We start from the raw sequence: 22738 nt of genomic DNA on the forward strand, positions 1-22738 counted from the left end.
AGAATAGAACAAGCAAAATGCAGCACTGACCTGCTTACCACAATGGGTCTTATTATAAGGTTAGAGGAGGAGGGCGGGTGGGAGGCACTATCACTGTAGTTCCTCGGGATCCTCTCCTGCGCGCCTTTATCGGAAAAAAAACCTACCCAGGTAAGCTTGCGCTCCACCAGCTTCTGGGTCCGGTCCGCGCTTTTTTTCAATAAAGGCGCGCAGGTGAGTCCCGAAGATGTGACTTGACTCTCCAGTCTCCCCAATGTTCTCGAGATCGGATAAAGTCTTCTTCCTGCCGCAGCCCGGATTCGATTCCCAGGCAGCGAGGCAATTTTCAGCACAGCTACAAGAACGGATTTACGTCTCCCTGGTGGTCTAGTGGTTAGGATTTGGCGCTTTCACCGCCGCGGCCCGGGTTCGATTCCCGGTCAGGAAGCAGTTTTCAACGGGTCTTAATGCGCTGTACAGTTGTTTCTTGATCTTCGTTATTCCTGGGCACTGCAATGTGAAGTAGCTCGTTGAAATAGCATCCTGATGCAGATTTGTTTGCATGTGTTGGGATGATTGCTTCTGCAGCTACAAAAGAGTGAACAATCCTCACTCTCTCAGCGGAGCAGGTCAGTGCTTTTTGGCAATGTCTGTTTATAGACGCGGTTATGTTTGTTTAACAGTTTAAATTTAATATTTTTGTATCCATTGCTCCCGAAGCGATCTCTATCACATTGGGAAGACTGGAGAGTCAAGTCACATCTCTGGGACTCTCCTGCGCGCCTTTATCGGAAAAAAAACCTACCCAGGTAAGCTTGCGCTACACCAGCTTCCGGGTCCGGTCCGTGCTTTTTTCCAATAAAGGCGCGCAGGTGAGTCCCGGAGATGTGACTTGACTCTCCAGTCTCCCCAATGTTGCAGAGATCGCATCGCGAGCATTTGGTTTCAAAACATTACATTGATTTATGTACTGGTGAAAGTCTTCTTACTGCCGCTTGCACAATCTCTTAGAGGAGGCTGTTTTCATTCATAATTCAGCCTCCCGTGCCCAGAATTATCATTGCCCTCTACTTTTGTATAATAAATCCTACGCCATTCATTGTGAAGACGGGGGGGGGAGGTGTGGGGGTGTGGGCGGGGGGTGGGTTGGGTGGACAATCTGATCCCACCATCGGCAGGCACATCCATGTCACGAGGAATTAGCCCTCCAACACCGGGGCCATCGCCCATCGTGCCTTTCAGTGTTTTGCCTGTTCCTGACTTTTCACATTGATCTGGAGCCAAGAAGGGGTTTGTTTTCCTGATGTGCATGAACGAGAATTTTTTCAATGTTTCTGTTCAGTTCATGTCCCGAGAATTATAGAGTCAATCTCCCGGTGTCTTAAACAAGGGGATGATGTCTGGACTGTCTCTGCTCAGTCGGACAGTTCATCTTTCATTCTCCTCTAATTCCACTTCGCAAAGAGTTTCTCAAGATTCACAAAGCTGGAGACTGGGATTTCTGTTTCATTTCCTGAACATTTTAACATCTGCTAACTGACAACTTTTTGCCAACATCTCTTCCCTCATGTAACACTTGCATCATGTTCATGGATGAGGCATTTCCACTTTGTGGAGACATTCCCAAGTTTGGGAATGTTCTCTTTGCAGCGAAGAAGTTTAACTGGAGATATCCAGGGGCTGTTGGCAATGATGGGAGAAGAAGTGGTGGGAATGGACAGAAGAACCTATTGCCACTGACCAGGGTCAGTTACCAGAGTACAGGGTTTGAGATTCTTTAATGGAATTCAGCATTTGTGTAGAACAAACACAGCGAATACTACAGAAAGCAAACGGGTCGAGCAGCATCTGTGGAAAGGTAAACGGAGCTGACGTTTTGGGTGTGCTATGTTTTTTGTTCAGAACTCGAGTTTCCTGCATGGCAATAAATTCCCTGATGTGAGAAAACATGGCTTTATTGAGAAGAGTTTTGTGAAGTTTGAGCGATGATGCAGCCAACAGGAAGTCATTGAAAATCGCCAGCGAAGTAAACAAATTCAGCAGGATTCCAACCTGGTCGGGGGAATCTCAAAGGATGTCTAAGGCAGCAACGTTTTTCAGCCACAACCAGAGACCCCAAGTTGTGGTCTAATATTTCTCATGGAATGGGTCCAACAGGAAAGGTGAGTATTGGGCTTGTCATGTCTGCACCATAACCCCAATGCTTCCTGTTCTCCTGGATTTGATCAGAACAGCGGAGGCTAATGGAAAACTGAACTGAACTGCACACATTGATGAGAGGTAGAGCGGGTGGGAAAGATCCATTTCCATGTAAAGAGAGATTAATAATTAAGGCCGAAAATAAGAAAACACATAAAGAAATTTGGGGTTCTTTCAGGAAAGCTAAAGTAGAAATGTTCACAGAAAATTGTGATGAAAGTCTCTGGAGTTATTTTGATGAGAAGTGTTGATGATGTGAATACAATCGATAGGATGAACGTAGATTGGTAAATGTATTTTATAACTGTTCTGTTCTAGCCCTGTGAGCGAAATCGGGACCTGAAGTAGTAAAAGCGATAATAACAACATCGATCTGAAATTTGTTACGTGACAGAAAACAGAGCTATCATTATCAGGTGGCTTTTGAACTGGAGGAGGTTTCCAGTGAAATTAGCTTGAGGCTTGACGTATGCAAGATCAAAGTAATTTAGGTAAAGCAAAGAAATGCTGTTCTCATTAGCAGACAGTGAAAGGATTACAAGACGCAGATTAAACATTTTCAGCAAGTGATACAGGGGACTGGGAAGAAAAGTAATATAAACTGTGAACAACAATGTTCTGGAGCACATCACATTCAAAGATCGAAAACATCCAGGTCCTGATTAACCAGGTGTCACTGTCAGATTGTATTGTGGTGCTTTTCTGCAAAGCATCCACTTGCAATGTTCTCCTAAAAGAGTGACAAACCTATTCCTGTCAGCCAAGGATAGAAAATCCGAAGGGATGAATAAGTTTCTTATTTTCTGAAGATTCACAAAACGGAGACTGCGTTTTGGTGTTTGTTCCCTTTCCTCTCCCAAGAGTTGCGGCGGTGAGTTGGGGATAGTGAAATGTGCCCATGAGCAGCGTGTGGTTCCATTTCAGCTTCCCCTCCTCTGACAGCGCTGCGACGTGTCTCTGATGTTCTCAGGGACTTTTACTGACGCGGGACAGTGAAAAGAGTCTCGTTCAGGCCCTAGAATTATTGAATTCGATATTGGGACCGGAGGGATGTATGGTCTCCAAGTGGAATATTCGGTGCTCTTCGTTCTGCTGGTGCTGAGCTTCGCTGGGACAACACAGCAAACCTGAGACAGAGATGTTGGCCAGGGAATAGGATGGGGTGTGGTATTGGCAGGCAACTGGAAGCTCAGGGTCTTTTTTGCAGGCAGAACGTAGATGTTCTGCGAAGCAGTCACCCAGTTTATGCTTCGTTTTCCCCAATGGAGATGAGCCTATATTGTGAGCAGTAAATGCAGTACACTGAGTTGTGGGTAGTGCAGGTAAAGTGCCACTTCACCTGGAAGGTAAGTTTGGCCCCTTAGATAGCGAGGAGGGAATAGGTAAATGGGCTGGTGTCACACATTCGGCAGTTGCAGGCGAAAGTGCATCTCAACCTGCAAGTTTACACTGAGAAAACACTGGACTTGAACTCCCAAGTCTCTTTGCACTTCGGATTTCTTCATTTTCTCCCCATAATTCCTCTGTTCCAACAGCGACTATCTGATGTCAGGGCAGCACCAGTGATTTCCTGACATATGGATTGTATTTGGGGATACCAAGGAATGTCAGGAAATGCGAGTGTCTCAGGAGCAATCGTTATTCCTGGCGGAGGCAGAGAGGAATGTGGTGTGGTCCTGTAAACTCCAGAACTTTGATAGCTTCATGAGTCAGCAATAACTCTTTCTGGACCAAGAAACGAAAGGGCCGATGAGAAACTGCTCCATGGAAGTTAACAAATAACATACATTAACTCGCTGTCACTCTGCTATGACAGGAGGAGCTGGAAACCCCTGATAGATTGAAACACAAAACTGGTAATCTCTTGATTATGTTGTAAAAATATCGGTATAATGTTATTCACACCACGCAGTCACCAGCAGAGGGAAGCGGCATTGTGTTTAAATCGAGTGATGAATAGCTGGTGTTTTCATTCTCACATTGGGGAGAGCTGAGCATTTACCCAAACACTGGGTACACCACCTCCCTGACACAGTGTTCACAAATCAAACTGACAGCAAAGCTTCACGTGTGATCGAAAGTTTCCACATGAAGTGAATGTAACCCTTCCTTGATTTGAAAGGTAAGAAGCTGATTGTTTGTGAGCCTGACACGATTTGAACATGCAACCTTCTAATCGGGAGTCAGACGTACTACCGTTACGCCACAAACTCACGTGTCACCAAGGCCCTCTATTCATGCTTGAGGGAAGTGATCGCACTACAATGATTTTACGTTATGAGTAACAACGGAGATCAACAGTTCATGTCTGTTCTGTTTCTCCCCCCTCTCTTTAGGTCTCTCGAAACAATTTCCAACTCTCTCTCAATAAAAATCTGAAAGAATTGCAGATGTCGTGTGAACCCGCCGGTGGGTCTGAAGATTAGAGGAATCGCTGAAGGCCTTCCCACACTCGGGACAACTGAAAGGCCATTACCCCGTGTGGACCAGCTGATGCCTCAGCAGGGCAGAGGAATCACTGAAAGCTTTCCAGCACTCGGGGCAGCTGAAGGGCCTCCCCCCCGGTGTGGAGCAGATGGTGCTCCCGCATGGTGCCCACTTGACTGAATCCCTTCCCACACTCGGGACAGTTGAAGGGCCTCTCTCCTGTGTGGACCCGCTGGTGGGTCAGCATGGAGGAGGCCTGGGTAAAGCCCTTCCCGCACTCGGGGCGGGAGAATGGCCTCTCCCTCGTGTGGACCTGCTGGTGCCTCAGCAGGGTGGCGGCCGTGCAGGAGAATGGCCTCTCCCTGGTGCGACTGCGCTGATGAATCTCCAGGGCAGACGGGACACGGAAGCCTATTCCACAGTCGCCACACTTCCACGGTTTCTCCACAGGGCGAGATTCCTCGGGATTCTCCATGGCCAAAGCTTCAGCTGCACACAAACACGTGTATAGCTCCTCCCCGCCGTGAATTCCTCGTTCCTGGCCGTATCACTCTTCCAGGCTCCACACTCAGTGCAGTTCAACAGTCGGGTCTCTCATCCAGTCCCACTGATGCTGAAAATGTATTGAAACAGGAACCAAAAAGCTTTGCTCCTTCTCACAGAATCTAAGTTGAAAATAGCTGAGGTCTGATGGATTGAGTGACTTTCAGATATTGATGTCAAAGCGAGGATTGCAGATGCTGTACAGTGAGTCGAGAAGTGTGCTGGAAAAGCACATCAGGTCAGGCAGCATCTGAGGAGCAGGAGAGTTGATGTTTTGGGCATAAGTCCTTCATCTGTTGATTTGAAACTTCTATCTTCAAATACTCTGTAAAAAGAGATTATAAATGTCATCACTGTCAGTCGGAGTAGAAACTCCGAACAAGCAATTCTACTCAGTGAGTCACCCCTCAGACTCTGCCGCACTAGGGAAAACAACCCCATCCTATACTTCCATCTTCACTCACCCGGATAATTAAGATTCATACCTGAGTTTGCTCCCTCCCTGAATTCACTCCAGTTGCTCAAGTGAACAAAGGTCCCTCCCTTCTCTCTCTCGCCCCCAGGATAAAGAGTTACCCAGACGGAAAGAATTTCACTCTGAAACTGACAGGGCCACTTCCACGTTGTGACATTAATAATGATTCACAAGATCAGACCTAGGCCAACACACAGCCCCCGCACTGCGCCGGCTCCGGACGCCGGCGTGCGACTGACCCGCATTACGCCTGGTCCAGATGGCCGGCATCCGACGGACCTGCTCCGGAGGGACGGCAGCATCCGGCTGACCCTCACTGTGCCTACTCCAGACGGCAGCATCCGGCTGACCCTCACTGCACCTACTCCAGACGGCCGGCGTCCGGCTGCCCTCACTGCGCCTGCTGCGGTCGGACGGCATCCGGCTGGCCCTCACTGCGCCTGCTGCGGTCGGTGTCAGACTGACCCGCATTACGCCCGCTCCAGACGGCCGCCGCAGGACCTGCGCTGCCCTGCACAGTTGGGAAAATCTCTTCCCTTCAACAAATCCCCATAGGGTGGAAGCAAGCATTTCGGCCCAACGAGTCCACGCCCATTCCTCTACATTCACCCTCTGACTAATCCACCCGAACCGGAGGGCAGAACTAGAAGGCATAGGTTTAGGGTGAGAGGGGAAAGATATAAAAGAGACCTAAGGGGCAACCTTTTCACAAAGAGGGTGGTACGTGTATGGAATGTTCTGCAAGAGGAAGAGGTGGAGGCTAGTACAATTGCAACCTTTGAAAGGGATCTGGATGGAATATATGAATAGCAAAGGTTTGGAGGGATATGGGCTGGGTGTGGGAAGGTTGGACGAGATAGGTTGGGATATCTAGTCAGCATGGACAAGTTGGATCGCAGGGTCTGTTTTTGTGCTGTACATCTCTACGACTCTGTTTCAGCTCAGACAATGCATGAAAGGTGTGAGATCAGAGCCTGTCTATCCTAACCTTGAGTCAGCCTGGTTCTATTTTCAAAGTTGAATTTACATAATACTACATGTATTGACTACCTGGAGATTGTTCATTTTAGGAGCAAAATAGAATGAATCAGCAAATATAATGCTGCAAACACAAATTCATTGCCATGGACTTGTGTGTACACACAAACGCATGACAGAAATAAAATGTCTATTTCTGTGCTGCATATCACACAGACATTGAGATAACAGATGCTTTATTTCTGTGGTTGTAAATGTTGTTGTAATTTATAGCTGGGTACTAATAGTAGATGTAAGGGACAGAATTCCTCAAAATAGGGCACTATAAGTAACGTGGGAGAACCCTATTCTGGTTTACTTACTAGTGAACAAACATTAAGCACAAGTATCTATTTATTTCTAATTTTGTTTCGTTTTTCTTGTTTGATTCCCTGCCATGACAACACTGTATCTGGATGGTTGACAGGCTGAGATGGTGTGTTGGGTCTCGATTGACTTCAATGTTTTATTGTTCCAAATGGTGTAAAATGGGTGTCAAAGCTTCAGCAGAAATCCAGCAGAGCTGACAGACTAACATCTTATTCTTAGCGAACAGGGAGATCAACAGAGGAGAGAGAAATCAGGACCTGAAATCTGAGCTGACACCAGACTACCCTGGGATCAATACTTTGATTAGCTGTGCCAACCCTCGACCTTTACCTCGCTTCCCATTTGACTATCCCCTCAATATTCAGGATACAATCCTTGTCATCCTGAAGCTGGGTTAGCCATTGGAAATGCAGGGTTATAGTTCCACAGTAATAAAAGCAGGAGTAGGCCACTTGTCCTGTCAGGCCTACTCTGCCATTCATTAAGATCATGGCTGATCAATCCACCATCGCAGTTCCTCCTCCCTGCATTGTCAAAGCTATCCTTAATTCACCAACCATGCAAAAACCCATCCAACTGTGTCTTCAATATACTGAAGTGGCCTCTACTGCTTCACTGGGCAGAAAATTCCACAGATTCACTACTCTCCAGGAAAAACAGTTCCTCCTAATCCTTGTTTGAAAGCTACTCCCCCTAATCTTGAGGTGTTATCTCGCCCAACAGCAACGAATTCCCACTTTCCACCAAAATCTGGGATAGACGGACTCACGCAGTTGTTTGCTCTTAAATGAAAGATTTCACTGTTACAACTTCTGCTCCCAGTCAGGGCAAAACATCTTTGACAGCTGTTCTGAAGGTCCAGTCTTCACAACCACACTTGTGAATCATTCTCCTCTCACCTCAAATATGCACTGTCTAGTTTTGGACTGCACCATCCTGGGGAAAAGATCTTGGGTACTCACCCTATCCATGCCCGTTACAACCTCAATAAGGTCATCCATCAGTCTCTGATGCTCCAGGGAAAATATCCCTGGCCTATTCTGCCTCTCCCAGTAGTTCAAACCCTCCAACTCTGGTAACAGCCTTGTAAATCTTTTCCAACCTCTTTCAAAGTTTCACAACATCTTTCCTATATCAAGGAGACCAGACTTGAATGCAGTGTTTCAAAAGTGGCCCAACCAATTTCGTGTGCAGCGGCCACATGACCTCCCAACTCCCATACTCAATGTTCTGACCAATAAAGGAAAGCATACCGAATGCCTTCTTTACTACCCTAGCTACCCAAGACTCCACTTTCAAAGAATTATGAACCTGCACTCCAAGGTCTTTGTTCAGCAACACTCCCCTCAACTGTGTCAGTTCTGCCTGGATTGCTTGACCAAAATGCAACTCCTCACATTTGGCTAAATTAAACTCCATCTCCCACTCCTTGGCCCAATGACCCATCTGCTCAATTCCCATTTATAGCAAACTCTCTTTCCTCTCTTATTCCCTAGAAGCTGAAAATCTCCTTCCCACACACATTCCCTCCATTCTCACTTTGCTGAACCTAATTCCTGCTGCATCTCATCCTGAAGGGTTTGGTTCATGTTGATCCACAGGCCCACACTCTAATTGAAACATACAGAATACTGAATGGCCTGGACAGACTGGACGTTGGGAAGATGTTTCCATTGGTAGGAGAGACAAGAACCTGAAGGCACAGCCTTACAGTAAAGGGAAGGCCCTTTTGGAACAGCGATAAGGAGAAACTTCTTCATCCGGAAAGTGGTGAATCTTTGGAATTCATTGCCACAGAAGGCTGTAAAGGACAGGTCATTGAGAATATTTAAGACGGAGGTAGACAGGTTCTTGAGGATCAAGAGTTACGGGGAGAAAGCAGGAGAATGGGGCTGAGAAACTTGTCAGCTGCGATTGTGTGCTATCAGCAGACCTGATGGGCTGAATGGCCTAATCTCAACTCCTATGTCTTATGGTCTCTTGCTGTCCTGGACACAGAGGGTGAGAATTGGGAGCAGGACTAGGACATTTGATTTTTCAAGCCTGGACCAGTATTGCACAGATCATAACTGGATATGAAAATACCTACAATTTGGTGGATAGGCTGGGACAGTTTTCATTGGAACATAGGATGTTGAGAGGTGACATTGCTGAGGTTGGTTAAATCATGACTGATATAGCTAACATGAATGGCAGGTGTCCTTTCCCTTGGGTGGGGGGTTTCAAGATTAGGGAACAAATTTTGAAGGAGAGAGGAGAAAGATTTGAAAGACACGAGGGACACTATTTTTCGTTTTACACAGAGAGTGGTTCATGTGTGGAATGAATGTTCAGAGGAAGTGATGCAGGTGCAGTTATCGCACTTAAAGGACATTTGGCTAGGTATCTGAATAGGAAAGATTCAGAGGATATGGACCAAATACTGGCGGGTGGGACTAGTTTAGTTTGAGAACATAGTCAGCATGGACTGGTTGGACTGAAGGGTCTGTTTCTGTGCTGTCTGACACTGGAACAGTTCTATACTGGTCTTGAAACCATTTTCTTGACATCCCCCATAAACACCCATTTCATTCTTGTTCAAAATATCAGATGGACTCAGCAGTGAATACGTTCAATGACCCCCTAACTGCAGGAAGACATCCCCACTTCTGAACTCAATTCCTCTTGCTAATATACCACTTGCCTTGCTGATTGCTTGTTTCACCTGTCTGACAACTGGCAGTGACTGGTGCAGAAGGACACTGAAGTCCCATTGTACATCTACACATCATCCTTCATGAAGGGCTCGTGCCCAAAACATCAACTCTCATACTGCCTGACTAGCTGTATTTTTCCAATGCCACACTGCGACTCTGATCTTCAGCATCTGCAATCCTCACTTTCTCCACATCCCAATGTATCACATTTAAAAACGCACCTCCTTTCTGCACAACAAAGGCTATAGCTTCACATTGAGGTACTGCATTTGCCATGTGTTTGCCAACTGTGTCCAACATTTCCAGAGTCTGTCTGCACCCCAGAGAATCACTCCCTTTCCTTTCAGTTGCTGCAAGTCAACACTACATGAACAGGGATATCGGCTGGGTGCTGGCAAGCAGGACGAGATTAGGTTGCAATATCTGGCCGACATGGACGAGTTGGACCGAAGGGTCTGTTTCCGTATTGTCCATCTCTATGACTATAATTGAACACCAAAATGAAAACTAAATGGAAAAGGGGATGAGAAAAGAAAGTGCTGTACTCACAGATATTAGAGAGAAGGAAGTTACAATCTGGGGTGAAGCTCAATCTTCACAGCAGCGACAGAAGCTCATTCTCCTCCTTCTGCATTCAGACAATAGGGGTGCTCTAACTGGCAGAAGGACCAATCTCCATCCGGTCCTCCAGGCTTTACCATTGGTCCATCTAAAGGAAGTCGCGTGCCGTTCTTCGGACTTCGAGGAGCATGCGTACTACTTTGCTGACACCGATGAGCATGCGCCTTCCTCGCCGACACCTCGGAGCATGCGCAGTGTGCGCTTTGGTGACTACTGTTACTGACAGATGTAAAGAATGTAAAGGCCAAAAGGAGAAAAAACGGCTGGAGCCACAATTTTATTTTTTCCGGGTGGCTCGACGTTGTATTCTTTTTTCATTTTGTCTGGCTGCTCAACTTTTGTAAGTCTTTTCACCAGGGCAGATGAAGTTGTAAACTGGAGGACATCAGTTTAAGGTGAGGGGGGAGAAATATTTAAAATGGCCCGAAGAGGCACCTTTTTCGCACAGAGTGTGGTGTGTGTACGGAATGAACTGCCAGGCGAAGTGGGGGAGGCTGGTGCATTTACAATGTTTAATAGGAATCTGGATAGGTATATGAATAGGAAGGGTTTAGAGAGATACGGTTAAGTTCGGATATGGTTAGATTAGTTAAATTCCCTACAGTGTGGAAACAGGCTCTTCAGCCCAACCAGTCCACACCAACCCTCCGAAGAGTAACACACCCAGACCCATTTCTCTCTGACTAATACACCTAACACAATGGGCAATTTAACATGGACAATTCACCTGACCTGCACATACTTGTACTGTGGGAGGAAACCGGAGCACTCTGAGGAAACCCACGCAGACACAGAGAACGTGCAAATTCCACACTGACAGTCACCGAGGCTGGAATCGAACCGGGAACTTCGGTGCTGTGAAGCAGCAGTGGTAACTACTGAGCCACCGTGCTGCCATTCAAGTAAATGTCTCCCTGGGTGGAAGAGGGACAATCAAGAGTGAACCATTCTGCTGTGGGTCTGAAGTCACATGTAGTCCAGACTGGGTAAAGAATGCAGCTAGGACAACTGAGTGAATCCTTTCCCACAACGGCAATTTCCTTCCCTAAAAAGGATATGAGTGAATCAGATGTCATTTACCCCCACCAATTCAAAGTTCACATTAGTTTTGTTTCCTTCATATGTAAATCCCACAACTTTTTAAAAGTTACATTCTCAAGATAGCTTTAACAATAGGTGCCATCTCAGCTCAGATAATGCATTAGGTTAAAGTCTGTGTTCCAATATTTCTATCCTACCCATGCCCCTTATTTTATAATCCCCTATAAGGTCACTTAGCCTCCGACACTCCAGGGAAAACAGCCCCAGACTTTTCAGCCTCTCAATATAGCTCAAATCCTCCAACCCTGGCAACATTCTTGTAAATCTTTTCTGAATCATTTCAAGTTTCATAACATTCTTTCAATAGGAAGGAGACCAGAATTGCACGCAATATTCCAAAAGTGGCCTTACCAACGTCCTGTACAGCTGCAACACGACCTCCCAACTCCTATACTGAATGCTCTGACCAAAAAATGAAGGCATAACAAACATGTTCTTCACTATCTTATCTACCTGTTTCAAAGGGAGACTCCCTCTGGGCAACATCTGGGAACAAAGCAATGTCTCTTTCCATTCCTTATCCGGGGACGGGGGTGTGGGGGTGGGTGGGTTTGGAGTCGCCCACACTGGGGAAACAACATCAGTATTCACCCTATCCATACCACTCATGATTTTTTAACCTTAGTAAGGTCACCCCTCAACTTCTGATGCTTCAGAGAAAACCAATCCCAGCCTATTCATCCTCTCTCTTTACCTCAAACTCTTCAATCTTGGCAACAGCCTTGTAAACTTTTTCTGAATCGTTTAAGTGTTAAATCCTTCCCAAAGCAGAGAGACTGGAGCTGAACATAGTATTCCAGAAATAGCCTCATCAATTTGGGATATCTGGTCGGCATAGACGTGTTGGACTGAAAGGTCTGTTTTGTGCAGTGGAGTTTTATGGCTCTATGGTCGGGACATAACCCATGGCTACATTCCCCCCTCCATCCTGCCACTTGTTGTGTGGTTCAAACCATGGATCTCAGTTGGTCACCAGATTCTGACAATGTCCAAATACCTTGAGGCATTTCTCACATAAGCTACCAGGATTGTAGCCGCAGTAAGAAACTTTATTTTACCTAAATTTAATTGTCCAACCTTCAGCACTGGAAGAGCTCTCTCTTTTACCCATGTAGTCATCCTGACAGCCTTACTGAGAAAGGAGAAAGTGGAGCTAATCTTTACACGGGGCAGATTTCGTCACAGACTCAGAGCAGTCGAGTGACTGCAGATACTAGAAAGTCAGTGTCAAAAAGTATGGCACTGGAATGTGATGTAGGGCTTATGCTTGAAACATCAACTCTCCTGCCCCTCGGATGCTGCCTGGCCTGCTGTACTTCTTACAGTGCCACACTTTTCAACTCAGATTTCTTCAAAGAGTCAAACATTTCAGGTATATACCTCCTGATGTCACTGCATGTTCCAAATCGTTAAGAGCCTCTTAATAGATGCTCAACTGACCAGTGAATGTGTGCTATCTTGAATATAATACAAGTCACACCTACATAAAGAGTTTAAAAACTCTCTACTCGGTGTGGCTGAAGAGGTGTCTCAGCAGATGGGACGACCGACTGAAGGCCTTCCCACACACTGAGCAGGTAAATGGTCTTTCCCCGGTGTGAACACACTGCTGTATCTGCGGGGCGGAGGAATCTGTGCTCCCTGCAGGTGGAGCAGGAGAATGGCTTCTCGCAGGTGTGAATGTGCTGGTGAGTTAGCAGAGAAGTCGAAGATGGGTGAAGACCTTCTCACACACTGAGCAAATTAATGGCTTCTCCCCGGTGTGAACCCGCCGGTGAGTCACTAGGTGGATAGATGAACGAATGCCTTCCCATACGCTGAGCAGGTGAATGGCCTCTCCCCAGTGTGACCACGATGATGGGAATCAAGCAGACACAGGAATTTGAAGTCTTTCCTCCAATCCTCACATTTCCATGGTTTCTCCATCACGTGGAAGTCCTGGTCTCTCTCCAGGTTTGACAATCAGTTGAAAGACCACTCACACACGGAATGTGTTCTGTCTCTTGTCACTGCAAATGGGATGTTACTATTTCAGGCTGTGTATCCGCTTAGAGCTCTTCCCACAGTCAGTTCACTGCGACACTCTCACTCAGTGTGCCTCAGTCTCACTGATGTTTGAAACCTTTTGAAGCAGACAGGGCAGCAGAGACATAATAAATCCTGAGAGATTCAAAGGCTGATGATGATTGTCTCTATCAGATCTTGTTTTGATATTTCTGGCTGCAATTCCTTCCCTTTCTCATATCCTGTAAAAGGAGATTACAGGAAGCATCACCATCTGCACAGGATAGAAATTCAAAACAGACAATTCTGGTTCCTGTGGAACCCTAGGTCTGAATATCGTGCATAGGTTGAAGCACTTTATCCATATCTGCCCTGTCAAGATCCCACAGGATGTTTATAAAATCTTTGACCAAAATAATCCATTCAGCCCATTGAATCTGCTCCACCATTTATTAATATTATAATCTAAAAATCCACATTCATGCCTTATTATTGATTCCCTTATTGATTAAAATTCTGCCCACCATATGCCTTGACTATACTTAGTGATAGAACTTCAGTAGCCCTGTCATTCATTAACCGCTGAGAGAAGATATCCACATCATCTCCATAATAAATATGCAAACGTTAAGATTAGAGGCTATTCCTTCTGGTCTGAGACTCTCCCACAAATGAACACTACCTTTTTGGCAACTAACCTTTCAGGCCCACTAAGATTCTGATATTTATTCATTAAGATCTCCTCTCATTCTTCCAAACTCGAACGAATGCTCAACTAAGCTACTCAACATTGCATCATTAGCAAACACGTCAATTCCCAGGATTAATTTGAGACGACGCTCTCTCAGAAGCTTCCAATGTTTCTGTCATCTCCTCTACTTCGAGGGACCAGAGTGCAAAACACACAAGTTACCGCATAATAAAAGAATGATAAAGAATAGACATTTTTCTAGCAGCAATTCGAAGTTGTGCAAAAAATTTCAGATAGAAAAAGAGTCCAATCATACAGTGTTAAGGAGTCAGATGGTTTGGGGGAGGAAACTGTTGCACAGTCTGGTCGTGAGAGACTGAATTGGAGGTGGGTTGTGAGGGGGGGTGGGGGTTAGAGTTCCTCACTGCCACATCATTTTGAGCCTCAAATTATGCATAAAAGTTGTTCAACTCATCCAGCAGTGGGGAGGCACCACCAGCACAACCAGGCAATGCTGTTCGGTGGTTAGTGTTGGCCTGGGTGCCCTTCCACACGCTCAGTTTATCACTGCTGTCCTGAAAGTGGCTGTGTATTTTTTTGTGTATGTATAACATTTTGACTCTTTCTCCCCCTCCCACTCCACCGAAGACATGCAGGTCCTTGGACTCCTCCACCGGCAGAACACAACTACACGACGGCTGGAGGAGGAGCGCCTCATCTTCCGTCTGGGAACCCTCCAACCACAAGGTATGAATTCAGATTTCTCCAGCTTCCTCATTTCCCCCCCTCCCCCCACCTTGTCTCAGTCGGTTCCCTCAACTCAGCACCGCCCTCCTAACCTGCAATCCTCTTCCTGACCTCTCCGCCCCCACCCCACTCCGGCCTATCACCCTCACCTTGACCTCCTTCCACCTATCCCACCTCCATCGCCCCTCCCCCTAGTCCCTCCTCCCTACCTTTTATCTCAGCCTGCTTGGCTCTCTCTCTCTTATTCCTGATGAAGGGCTTATGCTCGAAACGTCGAATTCTCTATTCCTGAGATGCTGCCTAACCTGCTGTGCTTTGACCAGCAACACATTTGCAGCTGTGATCTCCAGCATCTGCAGACCTCATTTTTTACTCTTTGATGCCTGGGTCAGGTTGGCCCTCACTGTTGTCAGGCCCACCTTGTCATCTGCTATGAAGGTAGAATCACAGGCCCTCAGCACTGCACACACCTTTGCAGTCATTCATGGCTTCTGGTTGGGGCAAGAAGTGATGGTCTTGAACACAATTACACCGTCAATACACTTGCTAACGTAGGAAATCACCGACACCATGTACTCCTCTAAATTGATGGAATCGCTATCATTTGTGGTCTCCCTGAACACCCACCAGTCAGTGCGCTCAAAACAGTCTTGAAGAGCAGAAATGGCTCCACCTGGCCAGGTTTTACCTGCTTCAGAACCGGTCTGACACGCCTGTATACTGGGATGAGCATAACAGAGATGTGCTCTGAGAAGCTGAGGTAAGGCTGGGATATCAGTTTAACCCCAGAATGAGAAAAGAAATTGAAAAGGATGGGAAGGGTGTAGAAAAAAAGTGCCGTAGTCACAGATGTTGGACAGAGGAAGGGAGTTGCAGTCTGGGGTGAAGCTCCATCTTCATTCAGAGAAGTAGTAGCAGCTTCCCGAGCTCATTTAGACAATAGGTGAGCTCTGATTGGCAGGAGGACCAGACTCCTTTCAGGTTCTCCAGGGTTTGCAATTGGTCAGTGCGACGTACGGGCCGTTGGCCAAAAGGACTTAGAACACAGCGACATCGCCGCTCGGCGCTGCGATTCCTATTGGCTCCTTCACGACGCCCCGCCCTCCATCGCGAACGTCACCACGCGGGACGAGGCCAGTTTCAGAACAAATCAATGTCTCCCCTTCCATTCCTCATCCTGGCTTGGAGACGGGGAATGAGAGGGGGAAGGGTAAAACTATTCAAGATAGCAGCTGGAAAAAGAGGAAATGAATCAAATAGAAGCGGTTTCAGATTCTCTCTGTCTCTCAAGGCTTTCAGATCCGCAAGGCATTTATCAGGACTGGAACTTGAGAAGGGACAGAGATCTATCTAGTGTTATTAAATGGTTATATATTCAATGTGCTAGCCTCCGAGATTCAAATACAATTATCTGTTGTATTTATGTCCTTTAGCTATGTCATATACTTCCAATTATAGAATTATTGAAGGGAACAGTAAGTGATCATTGGACAGAGACCTCCCAATTCATATACTCAATGCTCTGACCAATATAGGGCTACTTTCTCTGGAGTGTCAGAGGGTGAGGGGTGACATTATACGGGTTTATAAAATCATGAGGGGCACGGAGAGAGGAAATAGACAAGGTTTTTTTTTCCCTGGATGGGGAGTCCAGAACTAGCAGGCATAAGTTTACGGTGAGAAAAGGGACCTAAGGGGCAACTTTTTCACGCAGAGGGTGGCACATGTATGGAATGTGCTCTTTAAGGAAGTGGTGGAGGCTGCTACAATGACAACATTCAAAATGGCATCTGGATGGGTATATGAATAGGAAGGGATTGAGGGATATGGGCCAAATGCTGGCAAGTGGGACTCGTTAAGGATTGGATGTCTAGTCAGCATGGACAATTTGGAATGAATGGTCTGTTTCCGTATGTACATCTCCATGATTCTAAGGCTCTATGACTCTCCCTGGAGCTCAAACCCTCCAAGCCTGGCAACATCCTTGTGCATCTTTTCTGAACCCTTTCAACGTTAACATCCTCCTGATAGCAAGAAGCCAGAATTGAACACAATATTTCAAAAGTGGCCTCACCAATTTGGGATAACTGGTCAGCATGGATGAGTTGGACAGAAAGGTCTGTTTCCATGCGGTCAGGTTCTATGAGTCTATGGTAGGGATATAACCCATGTCTGCATTCTCTTCTCCATCCTGCCATTTGTGGTGTGGCTCAGACTCTGGGAACATCAGTGGGTCACACAGGCCATGACAATTTCAAAAATACCTCCAAAAGCCACCAGGATTGTAAGACATTATCAGAAACTGTCATTTTTCCAATTTGTTCAACCTTCAGTAATGGACAATCATTCTCTGTTTCCCATGTTATCGTCCCGACAGCCTCCTGGGGAGGGACAAACTGGAGCCAATCTTTCCATGGGATTGATTTCTTCACAGAGTCAAACATAAAAGGTTTACATCTCCCGACTCCGCTGCATGTTCCAAATCAGTAAGTGTGTCTTAATAGGTGCTCAACTGACCAGTGAATGTAAGCACTCTTGAGTATTAATAGTCGAGAGTGCGTTGCTGGAAAAGGACGGCAGGTCAGGCAGCATCCCAGGAGCAGAGAATCGATGTTTTGGGCATATGACCTTCATCAGGATCGATGTTCAGTCATAAGCTCTTCATCAAAATCAGCTATTCCTCAGAACTGCCAGAAATTCCTCATTCCTAATGAAGGGCTCTGGCCCGAAACGTCGAATTTCCTGTTCCTAGGATGCTGCCTAACCTGCTGTGCTTTAACCAGCAACACGTTTTCAGAGCTATCCTCAGAACTGCATATGGAACCATCTGATCTCACATGGACTCCGGACCACATTCAGCCCAACACAGTTTGAACCTGAACAGGATACCCAGTACACACTACAAATTCAAAACCTTCAGCAAGAATTCTCTTTCCGGATCCTATGCTCCATGCTGTCAGCCATGCACCGCCACCTACTCTACCTGCAGTCAGTTCTGCCTCAGCAATACTCCCCTTCCTCTTGATACTAATACAAGTCACACCCACAAAGAATCCAAACGTGCTCTGCTTGGTGTGATTGGATTGGTGTCTGAGCAGATGGGATGACTGACTAAATCCCTTTCCGCACACGGAGCAGGTGAAAGGCCTTTCCCCAGTGTGAACCCGCTGGTGTCTCTGCAACTGGAATAATCTGTAAATCCCCTACCACACACAGACCAGGAGAACGGTCTATCCTCAGTGTGGATGCGCCTGTGCGCCAGCAGGATGGATGAATGGCTAAACCCTTTCCCACAGACGAAGCAGATGAACAGCCTCTCCCTGGTGTGAATGTGCCAGTTTGTCTGCAGGTCAGTGGGGTTAGTGGATCCCTTCCCACACTTGGACCGAGTGAATGACCTCTCCCGGTGTGAACCTGCTGGTGAGTCACCAGGGTGGATAAATGAATGAACCCCTTCCTGCACATGGAGCAGGAGAACAGTCTCTCCCTGGTGTGAACCCGAAGGTGCATAAGCAGGGCAGACAAATTAATGAATACCTTCATGCAGACAGAGCAGGAGGGTGGTCTCTTCCCTGGTATGGCCCTATTGGTGGATCAGCAAGGCGGATGACTGGGTGAATCCGTTCATGCACTTAGGGCAGGCGAACGGCCTCTCTCCGGTGTGAGCCGGCTGGTGGGTCACCAGGGTGATAAATAAATGAACTCCTTCCCACGAAGCAGAAAAAAGGTCTTTCCTCGTGAAACTCTTCAGGTGGATCATCAGGGTGGATTAAATGAATGAAGCCCTTGCCGCACATGGAGCAGGCGAATGGCTGCTCCCCAGTGTGACCATGGCAATGACGTTCAAACAAATATGGAATTTTGAATTCCTTCCCACAGTCCTCACATTTCCACGGTTTCTCTATGATGATGTGGGAATCCATGTCTCTGTCCAGCTTCGACAACTGTTTGAAGGACTACTCAGACATGGAACGTGTTAAATCTCTTGCCACTGCCATTCACCAGGCTTACTTTCCAATTAAGAAGATCATGCATGTCCTGCTGTAGTGTTAACTTCATTTGCTACCTGCACTCAATAACCTTTCATTCCCTGTCACTCAAAATTCAGTTCAATTCAGCCTTGAATACATTCAAAGAGCCTGTCGCTATTACTCTCTGTGTGAGAGCATTGCAATAAAGAAGAGAGAATAAATTCCTCATTCTGCCTGATATGGGAAAGCCCTTATTTATAATCTGTGTCATCGAGTTCTAGATTCTCTGACAAGGAAGCATTTTATTGGCATCTATCCTGACAAGCCTCCCCTCCTCAGAAAGTGCCGTACTCACATGTTGGACAATGGAAGGAAGTTGCAGTCCGGAATGAAGCTCTATCTTCATTCAATTTCAGAGTAAAACTCCCTCCTCTAGACAACACCGAGGAGCAAAGCAATGTCTCCCCTTTTCCATTCTTCATCTTGGGAGGGAGAGATTGGGGGAAACTATTCACTGATTGCAACTGCAGTGAATCCAGGGAGGGACAAGACTCTGCAAAGGTGCTCAGATGCTCTCTGTCCCTCTTAAATGTATTTTCACTTTTTTTCCTTAATTTGACACATTCATTTGAATACAATTTGCACCCTAGAAATGGATAGCTTCTTTCCTCATATACACATTAAAAGCGTAGTTTCTCATGGAATTGAGCAGCATTTAAGGGATTAGCACATTGTTATAAAAAGTACATGTGTTGGCTTCATTTTGAGTATATCTAAGATTATTCACTGTTGTAAAAGTTTAATGGCTTATATGTTTCACCTTCTAATAACATTCTATATTTCTTGTCATTTTTTCATTTAATAGAATAGAAGGAAGTCATTCAGCAACTTAAATGGCTTTCTTTTCTCAAGCGGCCTTGCCTATGATATTTCATTTTCATGTCCTTGATTCAGCTCCATTTGCAGCATCTTTGACAGCATCTTGTTCTAGGTCATTGTGTATGGAGGAAAGCTTCACTTAGGTGCTTCTTAAGGCTGGCTGACTGGCTGCATGACAGTTTTCAGTTTTGGTGTCCTGGATAACGTGTGATCAGAAGGCACCTGGCAGTTGACAGGAATTTGGTGCCTATGCTATGTTCATTTAACAGTACACTCACTTTGTTAATTTTTCTGAGGATATCAAGTGGAAGACCAGGTTGTCTCTACTACCCTTCTTGAACAAGGAACCACATTTGCTATCCCTCCAGTCTTCTGCACTATTCCTGTAGACAACGAGGACATAAAAATCAAGGCCAATGGCTCTGCAAACTCATTTGCTTCCCAGAGAATCCTAGGATAAATGCCATCAGGCCCCCAGAGGACTTATCTATTTTCACCCTTTCCAGAATTTCCAATACCTCTTCCCTACATACTTCAAAGCCGTCCATTTCTAATTAATTGTGACTCAATATTCACATTGGCAACAATGTCCTGTTCCTGAGTGAATACTGACTAAAAGTATTCATTCAGTGTCTCCCCAATCTCTTCAGCCTCCAAGCGCAACTTCCCACTACTATCCTTGACTGGACCTATTCCTACCCTAGTCATTCTTTTATTCCTGACATACCTATAGAAAGCCTTTGGGTTTTCCCTAATCCTACCAACCAAGGACTTTTCATGTTCCCTCCTTGCTGCTCTTAGCTCTCTCTTAAGCTCCTTCCTGGCTACCTTATAAACTCTCAATCACCCCAATTGAACCTTCACGCCTCATCTTTACATAGACCGCCCTCGTCGCTTTAACAAGCGATTCCAATTCATTATAAAACCACGGCCTCCCTCACACGACCCTTTCCTCCCTGCCTGACAGGTACATATTTATCAAGGACACTCAATAGTTGCTCCTTGAACAAGCTCCACATATCGATTGTGCCCTTCCCTTGAAGCCTACTTTTCCAAGCCATGCATCCTAAGTCATGCCTCACCACATCACAATTTCCCTGCCCCCAGCTATAACTCTTGCCCTGCAGTGCACACTTATCCCTCTTCATCACCAGAGTAGAATTCACCGAATTGTGGTCACTGTTCCTAAAGCGCTCACCTAACTCCAATTCTAACACCTGGCCTGATTGTTACCAGAAACAAATCCAGTATGACCTCACCTCTTGTTGGCCTGTCAACATATTGTGTCAGGAAACCCTCCTGCACACATTGGACAAACACCGACCCATCTAACGTACTCAAGCTATAGCTTCCCAGTCAATATCTGGAAAGTTAAAGACCCCCAAAACAACCACCCTATTACTTTCCCTCTTCTCCTGAATCATATTCGCAATCCTGTCTTCTATGTCTCTTGGACTATTAGGAGGCCTGTAGAAAACTCCTAACAGGGTGACCTCACCTTTCCTATTTCTAACCTCAGCCCAAACTACCTCAGATGGCGAGTCTTCATCTATCGTCCTTTCACCGCTGTAATACTATCCTTGACAAACAATGCCACACCTCCCCCTCTTTACCCCCACCTCTGACCCTACTAAAGCATTTAAAACACTGGAATCTGCAACAGCCAATTCTGTCCCATGTCTCCATCATAGCCACAACATTGAACTCCCAGGTACCAACCCACGCTGCAAGTTCACCTACTTTATTTCGTATACTTCTTGCATTGAAGTATACACACTTCAAATCACCTTCCTGTTTACAGGCACCCTCCTTCGAGATTGATGCCATGAACCTAACCTCCCTACACTCAAGGTCCTACACCCTAAAGCGACCGTCTAGGTTCACATGCCCCTGCAGAGTTAGTTTAAACCCCACCAGACAGCACTAGCAAACCTCCCCCAAGGATACTGGTGCCCCTCAGGTTAAGGTGTAGACCATCCTGTTTATAGAGGTCCCACCAGTCAACAATCCACAAGCCAGGGACACAGCCAGACCAGACGGACTCGGGATGATCAGGTAATGATTACAGACGCTCACAACAGACTTCAAAAATACATACAAGAAATTCCGTGCCAAAAATCGTTAATTTCAAAATCCACCAATGGATGGAAGGAATGGACCCGGACCATAGAACAGGCCGTCACCATAGGACAGAACAGGACCAAACACCGCAAAAAAAAGGCACTAAAAGAAAAAATGGCCAAACTAACACACAACGAAGAGGACATCACAACACACACCTGGGTTAAAAACCTCTCCCACAGACAGCTCACAGACACGGAATGAATAATACTGGCCAAGGGACTTAACTACAACTACAGGGACGCCAAGACAGCAGACTTCCTAGCATCACTAGAATGCACACTCAGGAACAATGGACTGACAGAAGAGACACAACAAACAGTGAGACAAAGTATCGCACCTCTGTAACAAGGAAAAGACAAACAATAACCTCAACACCAAGGAGGGAGAAGCACTAAAATCACTAAGAAACGATAAGAACATAATCATACGACCAACAGACAAAGGCAGAATTACGGTCATCCTGGACAAAGCAGAGTACATCCAAAAAGCGCAACAACTACTTGCAGATACCAACCTACCAAACTGGCTGAAGAGCTGCAGCAGAAACTGAAACACCTGATCAGCGGATCCAGACACTCTATACAATCAATCCAGGAATTCTTGGACATCATCAGAAATTTACACATAGACAAAGAAGATACCATGGTCTCATTCGATGTAACAGCACTGTTCACCTCTACTGACAAACTCTAGCCAGAGAAACAATAGCCAACCTGCTGGACATACAGAACAGACAACAGGCCATTGAACTATCAACAAAGACGGCATACTTAAACTACTGGACTGTGCCTCACAACACACTTCACATTCAACAACCAGATATACGAACAAATCAACGGAACACCCCATGGGCCCACCGATCTCTGCACTCATAGCAGAAGCAGTAATGCAAGAGTTAGAACAAACAGTCTTACCACAAATTCAATCCAAACTC

At 46.0% G+C, this 22738-nt stretch overlaps 1 non-coding gene across 1 annotated transcript; it reads left to right on the forward strand.

The window, feature by feature from the left end:
• The first annotated feature begins 355 nt into the window (after positions 1-355).
• On the forward strand, positions 356-427 carry trnae-uuc (transfer RNA glutamic acid (anticodon UUC)). The gene has a single exon. It is a non-coding gene; the product is annotated as a tRNA-Glu (tRNA).
• Positions 428-22738: the final 22311 nt, after the last annotated feature.

Source organism: Hemiscyllium ocellatum, unplaced genomic scaffold (genome assembly GCF_020745735.1).
Source record: "Hemiscyllium ocellatum isolate sHemOce1 unplaced genomic scaffold, sHemOce1.pat.X.cur. scaffold_2128_pat_ctg1, whole genome shotgun sequence".
Classification (NCBI taxonomy): Eukaryota; Metazoa; Chordata; class Chondrichthyes; order Orectolobiformes; family Hemiscylliidae; genus Hemiscyllium; species Hemiscyllium ocellatum.